The sequence below is a fragment of the Ostrea edulis genome, chromosome 4, assembly GCF_947568905.1.
Source record: "Ostrea edulis chromosome 4, xbOstEdul1.1, whole genome shotgun sequence".
Lineage (NCBI taxonomy): Eukaryota > Metazoa > Mollusca > Bivalvia > Ostreida > Ostreidae > Ostrea > Ostrea edulis.
Genome location: NC_079167.1, coordinates 19,139,582 through 19,162,282, shown reverse-complemented (window position 1 = coordinate 19,162,282; position 22,701 = coordinate 19,139,582). Strand labels below are relative to the sequence as shown.

Here is a 22,701-nt window from a genome sequence, read left to right as displayed (position 1 = left end):
TTTAAGGGGCAATAACTTTTAAAGGGGTCAGTCTTAAGATACAGGAATTAAATCTTTAAAATAGATTTGAAAGGACATACTAAAGATGCAATGATATGTAGTATATGTTGAAAGACAAAAGAGATCTAAAAAGAGCTAAATTCCTCATATTTTGAATGACCTTGACCATTGACCTTGACATAAATTAAAAGGTCAAAGGATGAAGATTCTAAAGCAGTTGGTCCCATGTCTCTAGGATAAATGGTTTTAAATTTTTTCAATTATTTGTAAAAATCAAAAACTTTCAGGGGCAATAACTCATAAAAGGGGTCGAAGAATCTTTTCGCAATGAATAGATTGAAGAGTCTCCTTGATTAGTCGAAGACATTGGTGAAGGTTTGGTATCTTTACGGTGTATGGTTTCGGAGGAGTAGCGATAACAAGCTTTTATTGGAAAAGGGGCAATAACTCCTTGAGGGGTCAAAGTTCATATACGCAGGGTGAACTGCCAAAATCTTTTAAGGAGTACATTCTTATGGACTATAAATCTTTTCGATAAATCTTGAAACTCAAAATCACGGGGAGGAAAAATAATAATAATAATAATAATAATAATAAACAGAAGAATATCAATAGGTCTTTCCACAGAAAGATGGAAAGACCTAACTAGTAATCCTAATTGTTCGCGAACAATTAGAGGTCTTTCCACCTTTTCTGGATTTGTTTCTTGACCTTCAATCTTGATCCATTCTTCAGTAGGTTAAATGAGGCCAAAAAACTTTCAAGTCAATGTAAACTTGGAAAACTTTCAGGGGCCATAACTATTTAAAGGGGTTGGTGAATCTTTTCGCACTGAATAGATTGAAGAGTCTACTAAATCATTACAAAACATTAATGATTAAGGTTTGGTATCTCCAGGGTTAACGGTTTCGAAGGACTAGTGATAACAAGCTTTATTTGTAAGATGGGCAATAATTTTTAAAGCAGCCCGGCTTAAGGGCCAAGAAAGATGTTTTAATTGGTTTTAAAAGAACATACTAATGATGCAATGAAAAATGATGTATTTTGAAAGACAAAAGAGATATAAAAGAGCTAAATTCTCAATATTTGAAGTAACTTTGACCTTTGACCTTTACCTAATATTCAGGGTCAAAGGTCAATGATCACATTGCAGTTGGTCCCATGTTTCTATGATTATCCGTTTAAAAGTTAACGATTAGCACAAACACATAAAAGGGCAATAACTCATATAAGGGGTCAGCGGATCCTTTCACACTGAATATGTTGAAGTTGTACTTTGATAAACCGAAGACATTGGTGAAGGTTTGGTGTCTCTATGGTCTATGGTTTCAAAGGGGTAGCGATAACAAGGTTAACAATGTAAGGGGCAATAACTTTTAAAGGGATCAATCTTAGGGTACAGGTATCAAATCTTTAAAATGGATTTAAAAGGACATACTAAAGATTCAATTATATGTAGTATATGTTGAAAGACAAAAGAGATCTAAAAGGAGCTAAATTTCTCATATGTTGAATGACCTTGACCTTTGACCTTGACATAAATTAAAAGGTCAAAGGATGAAGATTCTAATGCAGTTGGCCCCATGTCTCTAGGATAAATGGTTTAAATTTTTTTCAATTATTTGTAAAAATGAAAAACTTTCAGGGCAATAACTCCTAAAGGGGTCGAAGAATATTATCGCAATGAATAGATTGAAGAGTCTCCTTGAATAGTTGAAGACATTGGTGAAGGTTTGGTGTCTCTACGGTCTATGGTTTCAGAGGAGTAGCGATAACAAGGTTAATACTGTAAAGGGCAATAACTTTTAAAGGGGTCAATGTTAGGGTACAGGAATTAAATCTTTAAAATAGATTTAAAAGGACATACTAAAGATGCAATGATATGTAGTATATGTTGAAAGACAAAAGAAATATAAAAAGAGCTAAATTTCTCATATTTTGAATGACCTTGACCTTTGACCTTGACATAAATTAAAAGGTCAAAGGATGAAGATTCTAATGCAGTTAGTCCCATGTCTCTAGGATAAATGATTTTAATTTTTTTCAATTATTTGTAAAAATGAAAAACTTTCAGGGGCAATAACTCATAAAAGGGGTCGAAGAATCTTTGTGCAATGAATAGATTGAAGAGTCTCCTTGACTAGTCGAAAACATTGGTGAAGGTTTGGTATCTTTACGGTGTACGGTTTCGGAGGAGTAGCGATAACAAGGTTAATACTCTAAGGGGCAATAACTTTTAAAAGGGTCAGTCTTAAGGTACAGGAATTAAATCTTTAAAATAGATTTAAAAGGACAAAATAAAGATGCAAGGATATGTAGTATATGTTGAAAGAGAAAAGAGATATAAAAAGAGCTAAATTTCTCATATTTTGAATGACCTTGACCTTTGACCTTGATGTAAATCAAAAGGTCAAAGGATGAAGATTCTAATGCAGTTAGTCCCATGTCTCTAGGATAAATGGTCTTAAATTTTTTCAAGTATTTGTAAAAATCAAAAACTTTCAGGGGCAATAACTCATAAAAGGGGTCGAAGAATCATTTCGCAATGAATAGATTGAAGAGTCTCCTTGACTAGTCGAAGACATTGGTGAAGGTTTGGTATCTTTACGGTGTACGGTTTCGGAGGAGTAGCGATAACAAGCTTTTATTGCAAAAGGGGAATAACTCCTTGAGGGGTCAAAGTTCATATACGCAGGGTGAACTGCCAAAATATTTTAAGGAGTACATTCTTATGGACTATAAATCTTTTCGATAAATCTTGAAACTCAAAATCACGGGGAGGAAAAATAATAATAATAATAACTAGTGATCCTAATTGTTCGCGAACAATTAGAGGGCTTTCCACCTGCAATGATTTAAAAAAAGACATTTAAGAATATTTAAGATGATGTACGAAACTCAAAATGACCAAGAAAATTTAATTAATAATTTTCACGATGACCTTGACCTTTGACCTTCACCTCATTTTGAAGGTCAAATGTCATCGGTCTTAATGCAAGTGACCCCATGTCTCTATCTATATTAATGTAAAAGCTATAAGCTTAAAAAAATGTTAATCAAGATATTCAGGGGCAATAATTTGTTTATGGGTTTTCGGTTACTTTCGGTTAACTTATCAATGATAAAAATACTTTTAAAGACCTTGAAAATGGAAAAAAATTAATTTTGATGATGACCTTGACCTTTGACCTTGACCTCATTTTGAAGGTCAAAGGTCATCGGTCTTAATGCAAGTGGTCCCATGTCTCTATCTATATTAATATAAAAGTTATAGGCTTAGATAATGATATTGGAGACTTTCAGGGGCAATAACTATGCTTAAGGGTTTTCGTATCCCTTTGATTATTTTTTCTTTGCAAGAGGGTTTTACTGTGAATTCATTAGTGAAGGTTTCGTGTCTCTATGACTTTTCGTTAAGCAGGAGTAGCGATAACAAGGTTTTCGACGCGAGTCTCCGAAATTCACAGAAGGGTCAGAGTTCAAAGTTGTAATGCATACTATCAAAACCAATCAAGAATTCAATACTTACCCATATAATATTTCAATGCTATCTTAAGCAGGAAAGAGAGTATAAAAAGTGCTATTTTTTCCTCTTTTCTGATGACCTTGACCTTTGACCTTGACCTAATTTTCAAGGTCAAAGGTCACCGATCCTATTCCAGTTGGTCCCATGTCTCTACAACAAACCGTGCTCAAGCTCGACATGTTTTACGAATAAATCGCAAAACATAGAGAGGCATTAACTCCCCTTAGGGGACACCGAATCCCTTCATTTTAAATTCTTCGCTTCTACTAATTACCCTCTATGTTTTAGAAAAGGTTTCATCCTCCTATCATTTACGGTTACAAAGTAGAAGTGCTAACAATGATTTCTGCGAAAGGTCAAATAACTCCGTAAGGGGTCAAAGTTCAATTACGCAGGGTGAACTGTATTCGTTTCTCAAGAAGTACTATATGATGGACTATAAAGTTTTTCGATAAGTTTTAAGACGAAGATTTTTTTTGACGGCAGGAAAATAATAATAATAATAACTAGTGATCCTAATTGTTCGCGAACAATTAGAGGGCTTCCCACCTTCTAGCGGTTTTTCAGTAGTGTTGAAATGCTAAAAGCCCCCAGCCCCCCTACCCCATCCCACCCTCACCCAAAAAAAAAAAAAAAAAAAAAAAAAAAATTGATTTGGCTAGAAAAGAAATTCAAATTTGCCGCCTAAATTTGAGTGTTGAGGTGTGTTCAATGCTTGGTTTCGCATTAAGTACCCGTCAAATTTGAGGGAGAAAAGGGGTGTGGGTGTTGGGTAGCCAGCACATATGCACATATCAGGTAAAAGTGTAATGGGACTTGTGCAGGTGTTTGGGGTGACTTTAGACCTGTTAGATGTGATATTTGGAGGTGCAAAGAAACCGGATGTGCCATTTTCCTAGATTGTAGTAACTGCTGGTGCATGCTGGGAGTCTATACAAGCCTCATGTTGTCAGATGTTGTGAAGATGCACTGGATTTGACCGTGTGTGTTGTGGATTGTGGAATTGAATATACAGTTTGTAATGGCTCATCCTATGTGTTCTAATTCACGGAGACAATGTCTTTCAGTCATTTCACCCAAGGAGGCATGCATATACGGATTGATAGGCTTTGACAACAAACAACCAAAATGGCGGCCGGTGAATTAGAAAGTGTCTGAGTGCATGTAGGATATCTGAACGGAGAATAGGAGTACTGCATCCCATCTGATCCTGCAGGTAAGTGTTTATTTGTTTACAATGACAGTGGGGATGGAATGTCAATGAGTTCAACTGTCAAGTAAAGTTGCATCATCATTATAAAAAAAAAAAACTTAGTCTTTATGTTGATGCAGGCAGACAATTGAATCTGGCCTATGTCTTTTCATGAATGTAAATGGAATTCATGTTTGATTGACAAGACAGTCAAGAAATGGAAGAAGTGGGTGTAGGTCAGATGTGTAGGTGTAGGTCAGATTAGCTAGAATCCTGTAATTGTTGCATGGCATGAGACCGGTCAAAATAGTGTATTATAAACAGCTGATCACAATCAGATCACTTGAAGGGTGGGGGATTTCTTCCTTGGGGACGACAGGCGTGATGGGTGGGTTGGCCTTACTCGTGGAGACTGGCCCCTGGATGCGTGACCTTGACCTTTGACCTTGACCCACTTTCAAGGTCAAACCTCAAAAATCCTGTTGTTGGGCATGAAACCGGTCAAAATAGTGTATTATAAACAGCTGAGGACAGACAGATCACTTGAAGGGTGGGGGGTTTCTTCCTTGGGGACGACAGGCGTGATGGGTGGGTTGGCCTTACTCGTGGAGACTGGCCCCTGGATGCGTGACCTTGACCTTTGACCTTGACCCACTTTCAAGGTCAAACCTCAAAAATCCTGTTGTTGGGCATGAAACCGGTCAAAATAGTGTATTATAAACAGCTGAGGACAGACAGATCACTTGAAGGGTGGGGGGTTTCTTCCTTGGGGACGACAGGCGTGATGGGTGGGTTGGCCTTACTCGTGGAGACTGGCCCCTGGATGCGTGACCTTGACCTTTGACCTTGACCCACTTTCAAGGTCAAACCTCAAAAACCCATGGGGGAGAAAGTGTGACTTTGACCTTGACCTGATTTTGAAGGTCAGAGAGGTCACGGGGCTTCGTTTAAGTGGTCCCGCATCCCTATCTACATCCGTGAAGAAGTTGTGGGCTCGAACGACGACGTCGGAGACTTTCGGGGGCGAGAACCGTGCTTCGGGGTTCTCGGTTTCCCTCGGTCAACTTTTCTGTGCGAGAGCGTTTCATCTGGAATTCGTCGGTGAAGGTCTCGCCTCTCCACGACTTGCGGTCTAGTGAGAGTAGCGATAACGGGGTTTTCGACGTTAAGTCGCCGCCATTCGCAGAGTGGTCAAAGTTCAGAGTTGACATTCGTGATGCCGAGACCGGTCCAAAATTCCTTGCTGACCCATGTGATATTTCGATGCTATCTGAAGCGTGAAAGAGCGTATAAAAAGTGCCATTTTCTGGCCATTCTGGATGACCTTGACCTTTGACCTTGACCTACTTTTTCAAGGTCAAGGTCACCCAACCCGTCCCAGTGGGTTCCGTCTCTCTACGACGAAGACTTTAGGAGTCTTCAATTTGTAGGGGACAAATCGCAAAACATGAGGGGGCATTAACTCCCTTTAGGGGACACCGAATCCCTTCATTTGAAATTCTTCGCTTCTACTAATTACCCTCTGTGTTTTAGAAAAGGTTTCATCCTCCTATCATTTACGGTTACAAAGTAGAAGTGCTAACAATGATTTCTGCGAAAGGTCAAATAACTCCGTAAGGGGTCAAAGTTCAATTACGCAGGGTGAACTGTATTCGTTTCTCAAGAAGTACTATATGATGGACTATAAAGTTTTTCGATAAGTCTTAAGACGAAGATTTTTTTTGACGGCAGGAAAATAATAATAATAATAATAATAATAATAAACAGAACAATAACAATAGGACTTTCCACTGAAAGGTGGAAAGCCCTAATAAACAGAACAATAACAATAGGACTTTCCACTGAAAGGTGGAAAGCCCTAATAACTAGTAATCCTAATTGTTCACGAACAATTAGAGGTCTTTCCACCTTTTCTGGATTTGTTTCTTGACCTTCAATCTTGATCCATTCTTCAGTAGGTTAAATGAGGCCAAAAAAAATGTCAAGTCAATGTAAACTTGGAAAACTTTCAGGGGCTATAACTATTTAAAGGGGTTGGTGAATCCTTTCGCACTAAATAGATGAGTCTACTAAATCAGTACAAAACATTAATGATTAAGGTTTGGTATCTCCAGGGTTAACGGCTTCGAAGGACTAGTGATAACAAGCTTTATTTGTAAGATGGGCAATCATTTTTAAAGGAGCCCGGCTTAAGGGCCAAGAAAGAAGTTTTAATTGGTTTTAAAAGAACATACTAATGATGCAATGAAAAATGATGTATGTTGAAAGACAAAAGAGTATAAAAAGAGCTAAATTCTCAATATTTGAAGTGACATTGACCTTTGACCTTTACCTAATATTCAAGGTCAAAGGTCAATGATCACATTGCAGTTGGTCCCATGTTTCTTTGATTATCCGTTTAAAAGTTAACGATTAGCACACATACATAAAAGGGCAATAACTCATATAAGGGGTCAGCGGATCCTTTCACACTGAATAGGTTGAAGTTCTGCTTTGAGAAACCGAAGACATTGGTGAAGGTTTGGTGTCTCTATGGTCTATGGTTTCAAAGGAGTAGCAATAACATGGTTAATACTGTAAGGGGCAATAATTTTTAAAGGGGTCAGTTTTAGGGTACAGGTATTAAATCTTTAAAATGGATTTAAAAGGACATACTAAAGATGCAATTATATGTAGTATATGTTGAAAGACAAAAGAGATATAAAAAAAGCTAAAATTCTCATATTTTGAATGACCTTGACCTTTGACCTTGACATAAATTAAAAGCTCAAAGGATGAAGATTCTAATGCAGTTGGTCCCATGTCTCTAGGATAAATGGTTTTTGAAAAATTTAATTATTTGTAAAAATCAAAAATTTTCAGGGGCAATAACTCATAAAAGGGGTCGAAGAATCTTTTCGCAATGAATAGATTGAAGAGTCTCCTTGACTAGTCGAAGACATTGGTGAAGGTTTGGTGTCTCTACGGTCTATGGTTTCAGAGGAGTAGCGATAACAAGGTTAATTCTGTAAGGGGCAATAACTTTTAAAGGGGTCAGTCTTAAGGTACAGGAATTAAATCTTTTAATGGATTTAAAAGGACATACTAAAGATGCAATTATATGTAGCATATGTTGAAAGACAAAAGAGATCTAAAAAGAGCTACATTTCTCATATTTTGAATGACCTTGACCTTTGACCTTGACATAAATTAAAAGGTCAAAGGATGAAGATTCTAATGCAGTTAGTCCCATGTCTCTAGGATAAATGATTTTAATTTTTTTTCAATTATTTGTAAAAATTAAAAACTTTCAGGGGCAATAACTCATAAAAGGGGTCGAAGAATCATTTCGCAATGAAAAGATTGAAGAGTCTCCTTGACTAGTCGAAGACATTGGTGAAGGTTTGGTATCTTTACGGTGTACGGTTTCGGAGGAGTAGCGATAACAAGGTTAATACTCTAAGGGGCAATAACTTTTAAAAGGGTCAGTCTTAAGGTACAGGAATTAAATCTTTAAAATAGATTTAAAAGGACAAAATAAAGATGCAATGATATGTAGTATATTTTGAAAGACAAAAGAGATATAAAAAGAGCTACATTTCTCATATTTTGAATGACCTTGACCTTTGACCTTGACATAAATTAAAAGGTCAAAGGATGAAGATTCTAATGCAGTTGGTCCCATGTCTCTAGGATAAATGGTTTTAAATTTTTTCAATTATTTGTAAAAATCAAAAACTTTCAGGGGCAATAACTCATAAAAGGGGTCGAAGAATCTTTTCGCAATGAATAGATTGAAGAGTCTCCTTGATTAGTCGAAGACATTGGTGAAGGTTTGGTATCTTTACGATGTACGGTTTCGGAGGAGTAGCGATAACAAGCCTTTATTGCAAAAGGGGCAATAACTCCTTGAGGGGTCAAAGTTCATATACGCAGGGTGAACTGCCAAAATCTTTTAAGGAGTACATTCTTATGGGCTATAAATCTTTTCGATAAATCTTGAAACTCAAAATCACGGGGAGGAAAAATAATAATAATAATAATAATAATAATAATAATAATAATAAACAGAAGAATATCAATAGGTCTTTCCACAGAAAGATGGAAAAACCTAATAATAATAACTAGTAATCCTAATTGTTCGCGAACAATTAGAGGTCTTTCCACCTTTTCTGGATTTGTTTCTTGACCTTCAATCTTGATCCATTCTTCAGTAGGTCAAATGAGGCCAAAAAACTTTCAAGTCAATGTAAACTTGGAAAACTTTCAGGGGCCATAACTATTTAAAGGGGTTGGTGAATCTTTTCGCACTGAATAGATTGAAGAGTTTACTGAATCAGTACAAAACATTAATGATTAAGGTTTGGTATCTCCAGGGTTAACGGTTTCGAAGGACTAGTGATAACAAGCTTTATTTGTAAGATGGGCAATAATTTTGAAAGGAGCCCGGCTTAAGGGCCAAGAAAGATGTTTTAATTGGTTTTAAAAGAACATACTAATGATGCAATGAAAAATGATGTATGTTGAAAGACAAAAGAGATATAAAAAGAGCTAAATTCTCAATATTTGAAGTAACTTTAACCTTTGACCTTTACCTAATATTCAGGGTCAATGGTCAATGATCACATTGCAGTTGGTCCCATGTTTCTATGATTATCCGTTTAAAAGTTAACGATTGGCACAAACACATAAAAGGGCAATAACTCATATAAGGGGTCAGCGGATCCTTTCACACTGAATATGTTGAAGTTGTGTTTTGAGAAACCGAAGACATTGGTGAAGGTTTGGTGTCTCTATGGTCTATGGTTTCAAAGGGGTAGCGATAACAAGGTTAATAATGTAAGGGGCAATAACTTTTAAAGGGGTCAGTCTTAGGGTACCGGTATCAATTCTTTAAAATGGATTTAAAAGGACATACTAAAGATTCAATTATATGTAGTATATGTTGAAAGACAAAAGAGATTTAAAAAGAGCTAAATTTCTCATATTTTGAATGACCTTGACCTTTGACCTTGACATAAATTAAAAGGTCAAAGAATGGATATTCTAATGCAGTTGGTCCCATGTTTCTAGGATAAATGGTTTTAATTTTTTTTAATTATTTGTAAAAATCAAAAACTTTCAGGGGCAATAACTCATAAAAGGAGTCGAAGAATCTTTTCGCAATGAATAGATTGAAGAGTCTCCTTGAATAGTTGAAGACATTGGTGAAGGTTTGGTGTCTCTACGGTCTATGGTTTCAGAGGAGTAGCGATAACAAGGTTAATACTGTAAAGGGCAATAACTTTTAAAGGGGTCAATCTTAGGGTACAGGAATTTAATCTTTAAAATAGATTTGAAAGGACATACTAAAGATGCAATGATATGTAGTATATGTTGAAAGAGAAAAGAGATATAAAAAGAGCTAAATTTCTCATATTTTGAATGACCTTGACCTTTGACCTTGATGTAAATCAAAAGGTCAAAGGATGAAGATTCTAATGCAGTTAGTCCCATGTCTCTAGGATAAATGGTCTTAAATTTTTTCAAGTATTTGTAAAAATCAAAAACTTTCAGGGGCAATAACTCATAAAAGGGGTCGAAGAATCATTTCGCAATGAATAGATTGAAGAGTCTCCTTGACTAGTCGAAGACATTGGTGAAGGTTTGGTATCTTTACGGTGTACGGTTTCGGAGGAGTAGCGATAACAAGCTTTTATTGCAAAAGGGGAATAACTCCTTGAGGGGTCAAAGTTCATATACGCAGGGTGAACTGCCAAAATATTTTAAGGAGTACATTCTTATGGACTATAAATCTTTTCGATAAATCTTGAAACTCAAAATCACGGGGAGGAAAAATAATAATAATAATAACTAGTGATCCTAATTGTTCGCGAACAATTAGAGGGCTTTCCACCTGCAATGATTTAAAAAAAGACATTTAAGAATATTTAAGATGATGTACGAAACTCAAAATGACCAAGAAAATTTAATTAATAATTTTCACGATGACCTTGACCTTTGACCTTCACCTCATTTTGAAGGTCAAATGTCATCGGTCTTAATGCAAGTGACCCCATGTCTCTATCTATATTAATGTAAAAGCTATAAGCTTAAAAAAATGTTAATCAAGATATTCAGGGGCAATAATTTGTTTATGGGTTTTCGGTTACTTTCGGTTAACTTATCAATGATAAAAATACTTTTAAAGACCTTGAAAATGGAAAAAAATTAATTTTGATGATGACCTTGACCTTTGACCTTGACCTCATTTTGAAGGTCAAAGGTCATCGGTCTTAATGCAAGTGGTCCCATGTCTCTATCTATATTAATATAAAAGTTATAGGCTTAGATAATGATATTGGAGACTTTCAGGGGCAATAACTATGCTTAAGGGTTTTCGTATCCCTTTGATTATTTTTTCTTTGCAAGAGGGTTTTACTGTGAATTCATTAGTGAAGGTTTCGTGTCTCTATGACTTTTCGTTAAGCAGGAGTAGCGATAACAAGGTTTTCGACGCGAGTCTCCGAAATTCACAGAAGGGTCAGAGTTCAAAGTTGTAATGCATACTATCAAAACCAATCAAGAATTCAATACTTACCCATATAATATTTCAATGCTATCTTAAGCAGGAAAGAGAGTATAAAAAGTGCTATTTTTTCCTCTTTTCTGATGACCTTGACCTTTGACCTTGACCTAATTTTCAAGGTCAAAGGTCACCGATCCTATTCCAGTTGGTCCCATGTCTCTACAACAAACCGTGCTCAAGCTCGACATGTTTTACGAATAAATCGCAAAACATAGAGAGGCATTAACTCCCCTTAGGGGACACCGAATCCCTTCATTTTAAATTCTTCGCTTCTACTAATTACCCTCTATGTTTTAGAAAAGGTTTCATCCTCCTATCATTTACGGTTACAAAGTAGAAGTGCTAACAATGATTTCTGCGAAAGGTCAAATAACTCCGTAAGGGGTCAAAGTTCAATTACGCAGGGTGAACTGTATTCGTTTCTCAAGAAGTACTATATGATGGACTATAAAGTTTTTCGATAAGTTTTAAGACGAAGATTTTTTTTGACGGCAGGAAAATAATAATAATAATAACTAGTGATCCTAATTGTTCGCGAACAATTAGAGGGCTTCCCACCTTCTAGCGGTTTTTCAGTAGTGTTGAAATGCTAAAAGCCCCCAGCCCCCCTACCCCATCCCACCCTCACCCAAAAAAAAAAAAAAAAAAAAAAAAAAAATTGATTTGGCTAGAAAAGAAATTCAAATTTGCCGCCTAAATTTGAGTGTTGAGGTGTGTTCAATGCTTGGTTTCGCATTAAGTACCCGTCAAATTTGAGGGAGAAAAGGGGTGTGGGTGTTGGGTAGCCAGCACATATGCACATATCAGGTAAAAGTGTAATGGGACTTGTGCAGGTGTTTGGGGTGACTTTAGACCTGTTAGATGTGATATTTGGAGGTGCAAAGAAACCGGATGTGCCATTTTCCTAGATTGTAGTAACTGCTGGTGCATGCTGGGAGTCTATACAAGCCTCATGTTGTCAGATGTTGTGAAGATGCACTGGATTTGACCGTGTGTGTTGTGGATTGTGGAATTGAATATACAGTTTGTAATGGCTCATCCTATGTGTTCTAATTCACGGAGACAATGTCTTTCAGTCATTTCACCCAAGGAGGCATGCATATACGGATTGATAGGCTTTGACAACAAACAACCAAAATGGCGGCCGGTGAATTAGAAAGTGTCTGAGTGCATGTAGGATATCTGAACGGAGAATAGGAGTACTGCATCCCATCTGATCCTGCAGGTAAGTGTTTATTTGTTTACAATGACAGTGGGGATGGAATGTCAATGAGTTCAACTGTCAAGTAAAGTTGCATCATCATTATAAAAAAAAAAAACTTAGTCTTTATGTTGATGCAGGCAGACAATTGAATCTGGCCTATGTCTTTTCATGAATGTAAATGGAATTCATGTTTGATTGACAAGACAGTCAAGAAATGGAAGAAGTGGGTGTAGGTCAGATGTGTAGGTGTAGGTCAGATTAGCTAGAATCCTGTAATTGTTGCATGGCATGAGACCGGTCAAAATAGTGTATTATAAACAGCTGATCACAATCAGATCACTTGAAGGGTGGGGGATTTCTTCCTTGGGGACGACAGGCGTGATGGGTGGGTTGGCCTTACTCGTGGAGACTGGCCCCTGGATGCGTGACCTTGACCTTTGACCTTGACCCACTTTCAAGGTCAAACCTCAAAAATCCTGTTGTTGGGCATGAAACCGGTCAAAATAGTGTATTATAAACAGCTGAGGACAGACAGATCACTTGAAGGGTGGGGGGTTTCTTCCTTGGGGACGACAGGCGTGATGGGTGGGTTGGCCTTACTCGTGGAGACTGGCCCCTGGATGCGTGACCTTGACCTTTGACCTTGACCCACTTTCAAGGTCAAACCTCAAAAATCCTGTTGTTGGGCATGAAACCGGTCAAAATAGTGTATTATAAACAGCTGAGGACAGACAGATCACTTGAAGGGTGGGGGGTTTCTTCCTTGGGGACGACAGGCGTGATGGGTGGGTTGGCCTTACTCGTGGAGACTGGCCCCTGGATGCGTGACCTTGACCTTTGACCTTGACCCACTTTCAAGGTCAAACCTCAAAAACCCATGGGGGAGAAAGTGTGACTTTGACCTTGACCTGATTTTGAAGGTCAGAGAGGTCACGGGGCTTCGTTTAAGTGGTCCCGCATCCCTATCTACATCCGTGAAGAAGTTGTGGGCTCGAACGACGACGTCGGAGACTTTCGGGGGCGAGAACCGTGCTTCGGGGTTCTCGGTTTCCCTCGGTCAACTTTTCTGTGCGAGAGCGTTTCATCTGGAATTCGTCGGTGAAGGTCTCGCCTCTCCACGACTTGCGGTCTAGTGAGAGTAGCGATAACGGGGTTTTCGACGTTAAGTCGCCGCCATTCGCAGAGTGGTCAAAGTTCAGAGTTGACATTCGTGATGCCGAGACCGGTCCAAAATTCCTTGCTGACCCATGTGATATTTCGATGCTATCTGAAGCGTGAAAGAGCGTATAAAAAGTGCCATTTTCTGGCCATTCTGGATGACCTTGACCTTTGACCTTGACCTACTTTTTCAAGGTCAAGGTCACCCAACCCGTCCCAGTGGGTTCCGTCTCTCTACGACGAAGACTTTAGGAGTCTTCAATTTGTAGGGGACAAATCGCAAAACATGAGGGGGCATTAACTCCCTTTAGGGGACACCGAATCCCTTCATTTGAAATTCTTCGCTTCTACTAATTACCCTCTGTGTTTTAGAAAAGGTTTCATCCTCCTATCATTTACGGTTACAAAGTAGAAGTGCTAACAATGATTTCTGCGAAAGGTCAAATAACTCCGTAAGGGGTCAAAGTTCAATTACGCAGGGTGAACTGTATTCGTTTCTCAAGAAGTACTATATGATGGACTATAAAGTTTTTCGATAAGTTTTAAGACGAAGATTTTTTTTGACGGCAGGAAAATAATAATAATAATAACTAGTGATCCTAATTGTTCGCGAACAATTAGAGGGCTTCCCACCTTCTAGCGGTTTTTCAGTAGTGTTGAAATGCTAAAAGCCCCCAGCCCCCCTACCCCATCCCACCCTCACCCAAAAAAAAAAAAAAAAAAAAAAAAAAAATTGATTTGGCTAGAAAAGAAATTCAAATTTGCCGCCTAAATTTGAGTGTTGAGGTGTGTTCAATGCTTGGTTTCGCATTAAGTACCCGTCAAATTTGAGGGAGAAAAGGGGTGTGGGTGTTGGGTAGCCAGCACATATGCACATATCAGGTAAAAGTGTAATGGGACTTGTGCAGGTGTTTGGGGTGACTTTAGACCTGTTAGATGTGATATTTGGAGGTGCAAAGAAACCGGATGTGCCATTTTCCTAGATTGTAGTAACTGCTGGTGCATGCTGGGAGTCTATACAAGCCTCATGTTGTCAGATGTTGTGAAGATGCACTGGATTTGACCGTGTGTGTTGTGGATTGTGGAATTGAATATACAGTTTGTAATGGCTCATCCTATGTGTTCTAATTCACGGAGACAATGTCTTTCAGTCATTTCACCCAAGGAGGCATGCATATACGGATTGATAGGCTTTGACAACAAACAACCAAAATGGCGGCCGGTGAATTAGAAAGTGTCTGAGTGCATGTAGGATATCTGAACGGAGAATAGGAGTACTGCATCCCATCTGATCCTGCAGGTAAGTGTTTATTTGTTTACAATGACAGTGGGGATGGAATGTCAATGAGTTCAACTGTCAAGTAAAGTTGCATCATCATTATAAAAAAAAAAAACTTAGTCTTTATGTTGATGCAGGCAGACAATTGAATCTGGCCTATGTCTTTTCATGAATGTAAATGGAATTCATGTTTGATTGACAAGACAGTCAAGAAATGGAAGAAGTGGGTGTAGGTCAGATGTGTAGGTGTAGGTCAGATTAGCTAGAATCCTGTAATTGTTGCATGGCATGAGACCGGTCAAAATAGTGTATTATAAACAGCTGATCACAATCAGATCACTTGAAGGGTGGGGGATTTCTTCCTTGGGGACGACAGGCGTGATGGGTGGGTTGGCCTTACTCGTGGAGACTGGCCCCTGGATGCGTGACCTTGACCTTTGACCTTGACCCACTTTCAAGGTCAAACCTCAAAAATCCTGTTGTTGGGCATGAAACCGGTCAAAATAGTGTATTATAAACAGCTGAGGACAGACAGATCACTTGAAGGGTGGGGGGTTTCTTCCTTGGGGACGACAGGCGTGATGGGTGGGTTGGCCTTACTCGTGGAGACTGGCCCCTGGATGCGTGACCTTGACCTTTGACCTTGACCCACTTTCAAGGTCAAACCTCAAAAATCCTGTTGTTGGGCATGAAACCGGTCAAAATAGTGTATTATAAACAGCTGAGGACAGACAGATCACTTGAAGGGTGGGGGGTTTCTTCCTTGGGGACGACAGGCGTGATGGGTGGGTTGGCCTTACTCGTGGAGACTGGCCCCTGGATGCGTGACCTTGACCTTTGACCTTGACCCACTTTCAAGGTCAAACCTCAAAAACCCATGGGGGAGAAAGTGTGACTTTGACCTTGACCTGATTTTGAAGGTCAGAGAGGTCACGGGGCTTCGTTTAAGTGGTCCCGCATCCCTATCTACATCCGTGAAGAAGTTGTGGGCTCGAACGACGACGTCGGAGACTTTCGGGGGCGAGAACCGTGCTTCGGGGTTCTCGGTTTCCCTCGGTCAACTTTTCTGTGCGAGAGCGTTTCATCTGGAATTCGTCGGTGAAGGTCTCGCCTCTCCACGACTTGCGGTCTAGTGAGAGTAGCGATAACGGGGTTTTCGACGTTAAGTCGCCGCCATTCGCAGAGTGGTCAAAGTTCAGAGTTGACATTCGTGATGCCGAGACCGGTCCAAAATTCCTTGCTGACCCATGTGATATTTCGATGCTATCTGAAGCGTGAAAGAGCGTATAAAAAGTGCCATTTTCTGGCCATTCTGGATGACCTTGACCTTTGACCTTGACCTACTTTTTCAAGGTCAAGGTCACCCAACCCGTCCCAGTGGGTTCCGTCTCTCTACGACGAAGACTTTAGGAGTCTTCAATTTGTAGGGGACAAATCGCAAAACATGAGGGGGCATTAACTCCCTTTAGGGGACACCGAATCCCTTCATTTGAAATTCTTCGCTTCTACTAATTACCCTCTGTGTTTTAGAAAAGGTTTCATCCTCCTATCATTTACGGTTACAAAGTAGAAGTGCTAACAATGATTTCTGCGAAAGGTCAAATAACTCCGTAAGGGGTCAAAGTTCAATTACGCAGGGTGAACTGTATTCGTTTCTCAAGAAGTACTATATGATGGACTATAAAGTTTTTCGATAAGTCTTAAGACGAAGATTTTTTTTGACGGCAGGAAAATAATAATAATAATAATAATAATAATAAACAGAACAATAACAATAGGACTTTCCACTGAAAGGTGGAAAGCCCTAATAAACAGAACAATAACAATAGGACTTTCCACTGAAAGGTGGAAAGCCCTAATAACTAGTAATCCTAATTGTTCACGAACAATTAGAGGTCTTTCCACCTTTTCTGGATTTGTTTCTTGACCTTCAATCTTGATCCATTCTTCAGTAGGTTAAATGAGGCCAAAAAAAATGTCAAGTCAATGTAAACTTGGAAAACTTTCAGGGGCTATAACTATTTAAAGGGGTTGGTGAATCCTTTCGCACTAAATAGATGAGTCTACTAAATCAGTACAAAACATTAATGATTAAGGTTTGGTATCTCCAGGGTTAACGGCTTCGAAGGACTAGTGATAACAAGCTTTATTTGTAAGATGGGCAATCATTTTTAAAGGAGCCCGGCTTAAGGGCCAAGAAAGAAGTTTTAATTGGTTTTAAAAGAACATACTAATGATGCAATGAAAAATGATGTATGTTGAAAGACAAAAGAGTATAAAAAGAGCTAAATTCTCAATATTTGAAGTGACATTGACCTTTGACCTTTACCTAATATTCAAGGTCAAAGGTCAATGATCACATTGCAGTTGGTCCCATGTTTCTTTGATTATCCGTTTAAAAGTTAACGATTAGCACACATACATAAAAGGGCAATAACTCATATAAGGGGTCAGCGGATCCTTTCACACTGAATAGGTTGAAGTTCTGCTTTGAGAAACCGAAGACATTGGTGAAGGTTTGGTGTCTCTATGGTCTATGGTTTCAAAGGAGTAGCAATAACATGGTTAATACTGTAAGGGGCAATAATTTTTAAAGGGGTCAGTTTTAGGGTACAGGTATTAAATCTTTAAAATGGATTTAAAAGGACATACTAAAGATGCAATTATATGTAGTATATGTTGAAAGACAAAAGAGATATAAAAAAAGCTAAAATTCTCATATTTTGAATGACCTTGACCTTTGACCTTGACATAAATTAAAAGCTCAAAGGATGAAGATTCTAATGCAGTTGGTCCCATGTCTCTAGGATAAATGGTTTTTGAAAAATTTAATTATTTGTAAAAATCAAAAATTTTCAGGGGCAATAACTCATAAAAGGGGTCGAAGAATCTTTTCGCAATGAATAGATTGAAGAGTCTCCTTGACTAGTCGAAGACATTGGTGAAGGTTTGGTGTCTCTACGGTCTATGGTTTCAGAGGAGTAGCGATAACAAGGTTAATTCTGTAAGGGGCAATAACTTTTAAAGGGGTCAGTCTTAAGGTACAGGAATTAAATCTTTTAATGGATTTAAAAGGACATACTAAAGATGCAATTATATGTAGCATATGTTGAAAGACAAAAGAGATCTAAAAAGAGCTACATTTCTCATATTTTGAATGACCTTGACCTTTGACCTTGACATAAATTAAAAGGTCAAAGGATGAAGATTCTAATGCAGTTAGTCCCATGTCTCTAGGATAAATGATTTTAATTTTTTTTCAATTATTTGTAAAAATTAAAAACTTTCAGGGGCAATAACTCATAAAAGGGGTCGAAGAATCATTTCGCAATGAAAAGATTGAAGAGTCTCCTTGACTAGTCGAAGACATTGGTGAAGGTTTGGTATCTTTACGGTGTACGGTTTCGGAGGAGTAGCGATAACAAGGTTAATACTCTAAGGGGCAATAACTTTTAAAAGGGTCAGTCTTAAGGTACAGGAATTAAATCTTTAAAATAGATTTAAAAGGACAAAATAAAGATGCAATGATATGTAGTATATTTTGAAAGACAAAAGAGATATAAAAAGAGCTACATTTCTCATATTTTGAATGACCTTGACCTTTGACCTTGACATAAATTAAAAGGTCAAAGGATGAAGATTCTAATGCAGTTGGTCCCATGTCTCTAGGATAAATGGTTTTAAATTTTTTCAATTATTTGTAAAAATCAAAAACTTTCAGGGGCAATAACTCATAAAAGGGGTCGAAGAATCTTTTCGCAATGAATAGATTGAAGAGTCTCCTTGATTAGTCGAAGACATTGGTGAAGGTTTGGTATCTTTACGATGTACGGTTTCGGAGGAGTAGCGATAACAAGCCTTTATTGCAAAAGGGGCAATAACTCCTTGAGGGGTCAAAGTTCATATACGCAGGGTGAACTGCCAAAATCTTTTAAGGAGTACATTCTTATGGGCTATAAATCTTTTCGATAAATCTTGAAACTCAAAATCACGGGGAGGAAAAATAATAATAATAATAATAATAATAATAATAATAATAATAAACAGAAGAATATCAATAGGTCTTTCCACAGAAAGATGGAAAAACCTAATAATAATAACTAGTAATCCTAATTGTTCGCGAACAATTAGAGGTCTTTCCACCTTTTCTGGATTTGTTTCTTGACCTTCAATCTTGATCCATTCTTCAGTAGGTCAAATGAGGCCAAAAAACTTTCAAGTCAATGTAAACTTGGAAAACTTTCAGGGGCCATAACTATTTAAAGGGGTTGGTGAATCTTTTCGCACTGAATAGATTGAAGAGTTTACTGAATCAGTACAAAACATTAATGATTAAGGTTTGGTATCTCCAGGGTTAACGGTTTCGAAGGACTAGTGATAACAAGCTTTATTTGTAAGATGGGCAATAATTTTGAAAGGAGCCCGGCTTAAGGGCCAAGAAAGATGTTTTAATTGGTTTTAAAAGAACATACTAATGATGCAATGAAAAATGATGTATGTTGAAAGACAAAAGAGATATAAAAAGAGCTAAATTCTCAATATTTGAAGTAACTTTAACCTTTGACCTTTACCTAATATTCAGGGTCAATGGTCAATGATCACATTGCAGTTGGTCCCATGTTTCTATGATTATCCGTTTAAAAGTTAACGATTGGCACAAACACATAAAAGGGCAATAACTCATATAAGGGGTCAGCGGATCCTTTCACACTGAATATGTTGAAGTTGTGTTTTGAGAAACCGAAGACATTGGTGAAGGTTTGGTGTCTCTATGGTCTATGGTTTCAAAGGGGTAGCGATAACAAGGTTAATAATGTAAGGGGCAATAACTTTTAAAGGGGTCAGTCTTAGGGTACCGGTATCAATTCTTTAAAATGGATTTAAAAGGACATACTAAAGATTCAATTATATGTAGTATATGTTGAAAGACAAAAGAGATTTAAAAAGAGCTAAATTTCTCATATTTTGAATGACCTTGACCTTTGACCTTGACATAAATTAAAAGGTCAAAGAATGGATATTCTAATGCAGTTGGTCCCATGTTTCTAGGATAAATGGTTTTAATTTTTTTTAATTATTTGTAAAAATCAAAAACTTTCAGGGGCAATAACTCATAAAAGGAGTCGAAGAATCTTTTCGCAATGAATAGATTGAAGAGTCTCCTTGAATAGTTGAAGACATTGGTGAAGGTTTGGTGTCTCTACGGTCTATGGTTTCAGAGGAGTAGCGATAACAAGGTTAATACTGTAAAGGGCAATAACTTTTAAAGGGGTCAATCTTAGGGTACAGGAATTTAATCTTTAAAATAGATTTGAAAGGACATACTAAAGATGCAATGATATGTAGTATATGTTGAAAGAGAAAAGAGATATAAAAAGAGCTAAATTTCTCATATTTTGAATGACCTTGACCTTTGACCTTGATGTAAATCAAAAGGTCAAAGGATGAAGATTCTAATGCAGTTAGTCCCATGTCTCTAGGATAAATGGTCTTAAATTTTTTCAAGTATTTGTAAAAATCAAAAACTTTCAGGGGCAATAACTCATAAAAGGGGTCGAAGAATCATTTCGCAATGAATAGATTGAAGAGTCTCCTTGACTAGTCGAAGACATTGGTGAAGGTTTGGTATCTTTACGGTGTACGGTTTCGGAGGAGTAGCGATAACAAGCTTTTATTGCAAAAGGGGAATAACTCCTTGAGGGGTCAAAGTTCATATACGCAGGGTGAACTGCCAAAATATTTTAAGGAGTACATTCTTATGGACTATAAATCTTTTCGATAAATCTTGAAACTCAAAATCACGGGGAGGAAAAATAATAATAATAATAACTAGTGATCCTAATTGTTCGCGAACAATTAGAGGGCTTTCCACCTGCAATGATTTAAAAAAAGACATTTAAGAATATTTAAGATGATGTACGAAACTCAAAATGACCAAGAAAATTTAATTAATAATTTTCACGATGACCTTGACCTTTGACCTTCACCTCATTTTGAAGGTCAAATGTCATCGGTCTTAATGCAAGTGACCCCATGTCTCTATCTATATTAATGTAAAAGCTATAAGCTTAAAAAAATGTTAATCAAGATATTCAGGGGCAATAATTTGTTTATGGGTTTTCGGTTACTTTCGGTTAACTTATCAATGATAAAAATACTTTTAAAGACCTTGAAAATGGAAAAAAATTAATTTTGATGATGACCTTGACCTTTGACCTTGACCTCATTTTGAAGGTCAAAGGTCATCGGTCTTAATGCAAGTGGTCCCATGTCTCTATCTATATTAATATAAAAGTTATAGGCTTAGATAATGATATTGGAGACTTTCAGGGGCAATAACTATGCTTAAGGGTTTTCGTATCCCTTTGATTATTTTTTCTTTGCAAGAGGGTTTTACTGTGAATTCATTAGTGAAGGTTTCGTGTCTCTATGACTTTTCGTTAAGCAGGAGTAGCGATAACAAGGTTTTCGACGCGAGTCTCCGAAATTCACAGAAGGGTCAGAGTTCAAAGTTGTAATGCATACTATCAAAACCAATCAAGAATTCAATACTTACCCATATAATATTTCAATGCTATCTTAAGCAGGAAAGAGAGTATAAAAAGTGCTATTTTTTCCTCTTTTCTGATGACCTTGACCTTTGACCTTGACCTAATTTTCAAGGTCAAAGGTCACCGATCCTATTCCAGTTGGTCCCATGTCTCTACAACAAACCGTGCTCAAGCTCGACATGTTTTACGAATAAATCGCAAAACATAGAGAGGCATTAACTCCCCTTAGGGGACACCGAATCCCTTCATTTTAAATTCTTCGCTTCTACTAATTACCCTCTATGTTTTAGAAAAGGTTTCATCCTCCTATCATTTACGGTTACAAAGTAGAAGTGCTAACAATGATTTCTGCGAAAGGTCAAATAACTCCGTAAGGGGTCAAAGTTCAATTACGCAGGGTGAACTGTATTCGTTTCTCAAGAAGTACTATATGATGGACTATAAAGTTTTTCGATAAGTTTTAAGACGAAGATTTTTTTTGACGGCAGGAAAATAATAATAATAATAACTAGTGATCCTAATTGTTCGCGAACAATTAGAGGGCTTCCCACCTTCTAGCGGTTTTTCAGTAGTGTTGAAATGCTAAAAGCCCCCAGCCCCCCTACCCCATCCCACCCTCACCCAAAAAAAAAAAAAAAAAAAAAAAAAAAATTGATTTGGCTAGAAAAGAAATTCAAATTTGCCGCCTAAATTTGAGTGTTGAGGTGTGTTCAATGCTTGGTTTCGCATTAAGTACCCGTCAAATTTGAGGGAGAAAAGGGGTGTGGGTGTTGGGTAGCCAGCACATATGCACATATCAGGTAAAAGTGTAATGGGACTTGTGCAGGTGTTTGGGGTGACTTTAGACCTGTTAGATGTGATATTTGGAGGTGCAAAGAAACCGGATGTGCCATTTTCCTAGATTGTAGTAACTGCTGGTGCATGCTGGGAGTCTATACAAGCCTCATGTTGTCAGATGTTGTGAAGATGCACTGGATTTGACCGTGTGTGTTGTGGATTGTGGAATTGAATATACAGTTTGTAATGGCTCATCCTATGTGTTCTAATTCACGGAGACAATGTCTTTCAGTCATTTCACCCAAGGAGGCATGCATATACGGATTGATAGGCTTTGACAACAAACAACCAAAATGGCGGCCGGTGAATTAGAAAGTGTCTGAGTGCATGTAGGATATCTGAACGGAGAATAGGAGTACTGCATCCCATCTGATCCTGCAGGTAAGTGTTTATTTGTTTACAATGAC

At 37.7% G+C, this 22,701-nt stretch overlaps 1 protein-coding gene across 2 annotated transcripts in view; it reads left to right on the top strand.

The window, feature by feature from the left end:
• The first annotated feature begins 3,013 nt into the window (after nt 1-3,013).
• The window catches only part of LOC125671438 (carbohydrate sulfotransferase 1-like), an 83,480-nt gene continuing 63,792 nt past the window's right edge, over nt 3,014-22,701 (top strand). The window contains exons 1-3 of one of the 2 annotated variants that reach the window (XM_056161249.1): nt 3,014-4,742; nt 12,342-14,927; nt 22,527-22,675. The gene's annotated coding sequence lies outside the window, so the exon portion shown is untranslated. Of the gene's footprint in view, nt 4,743-10,760; nt 14,928-22,526; nt 22,676-22,701 lie in introns of those variants that run through there. The other variant, XM_056161250.1, reaches the window with a different exon arrangement.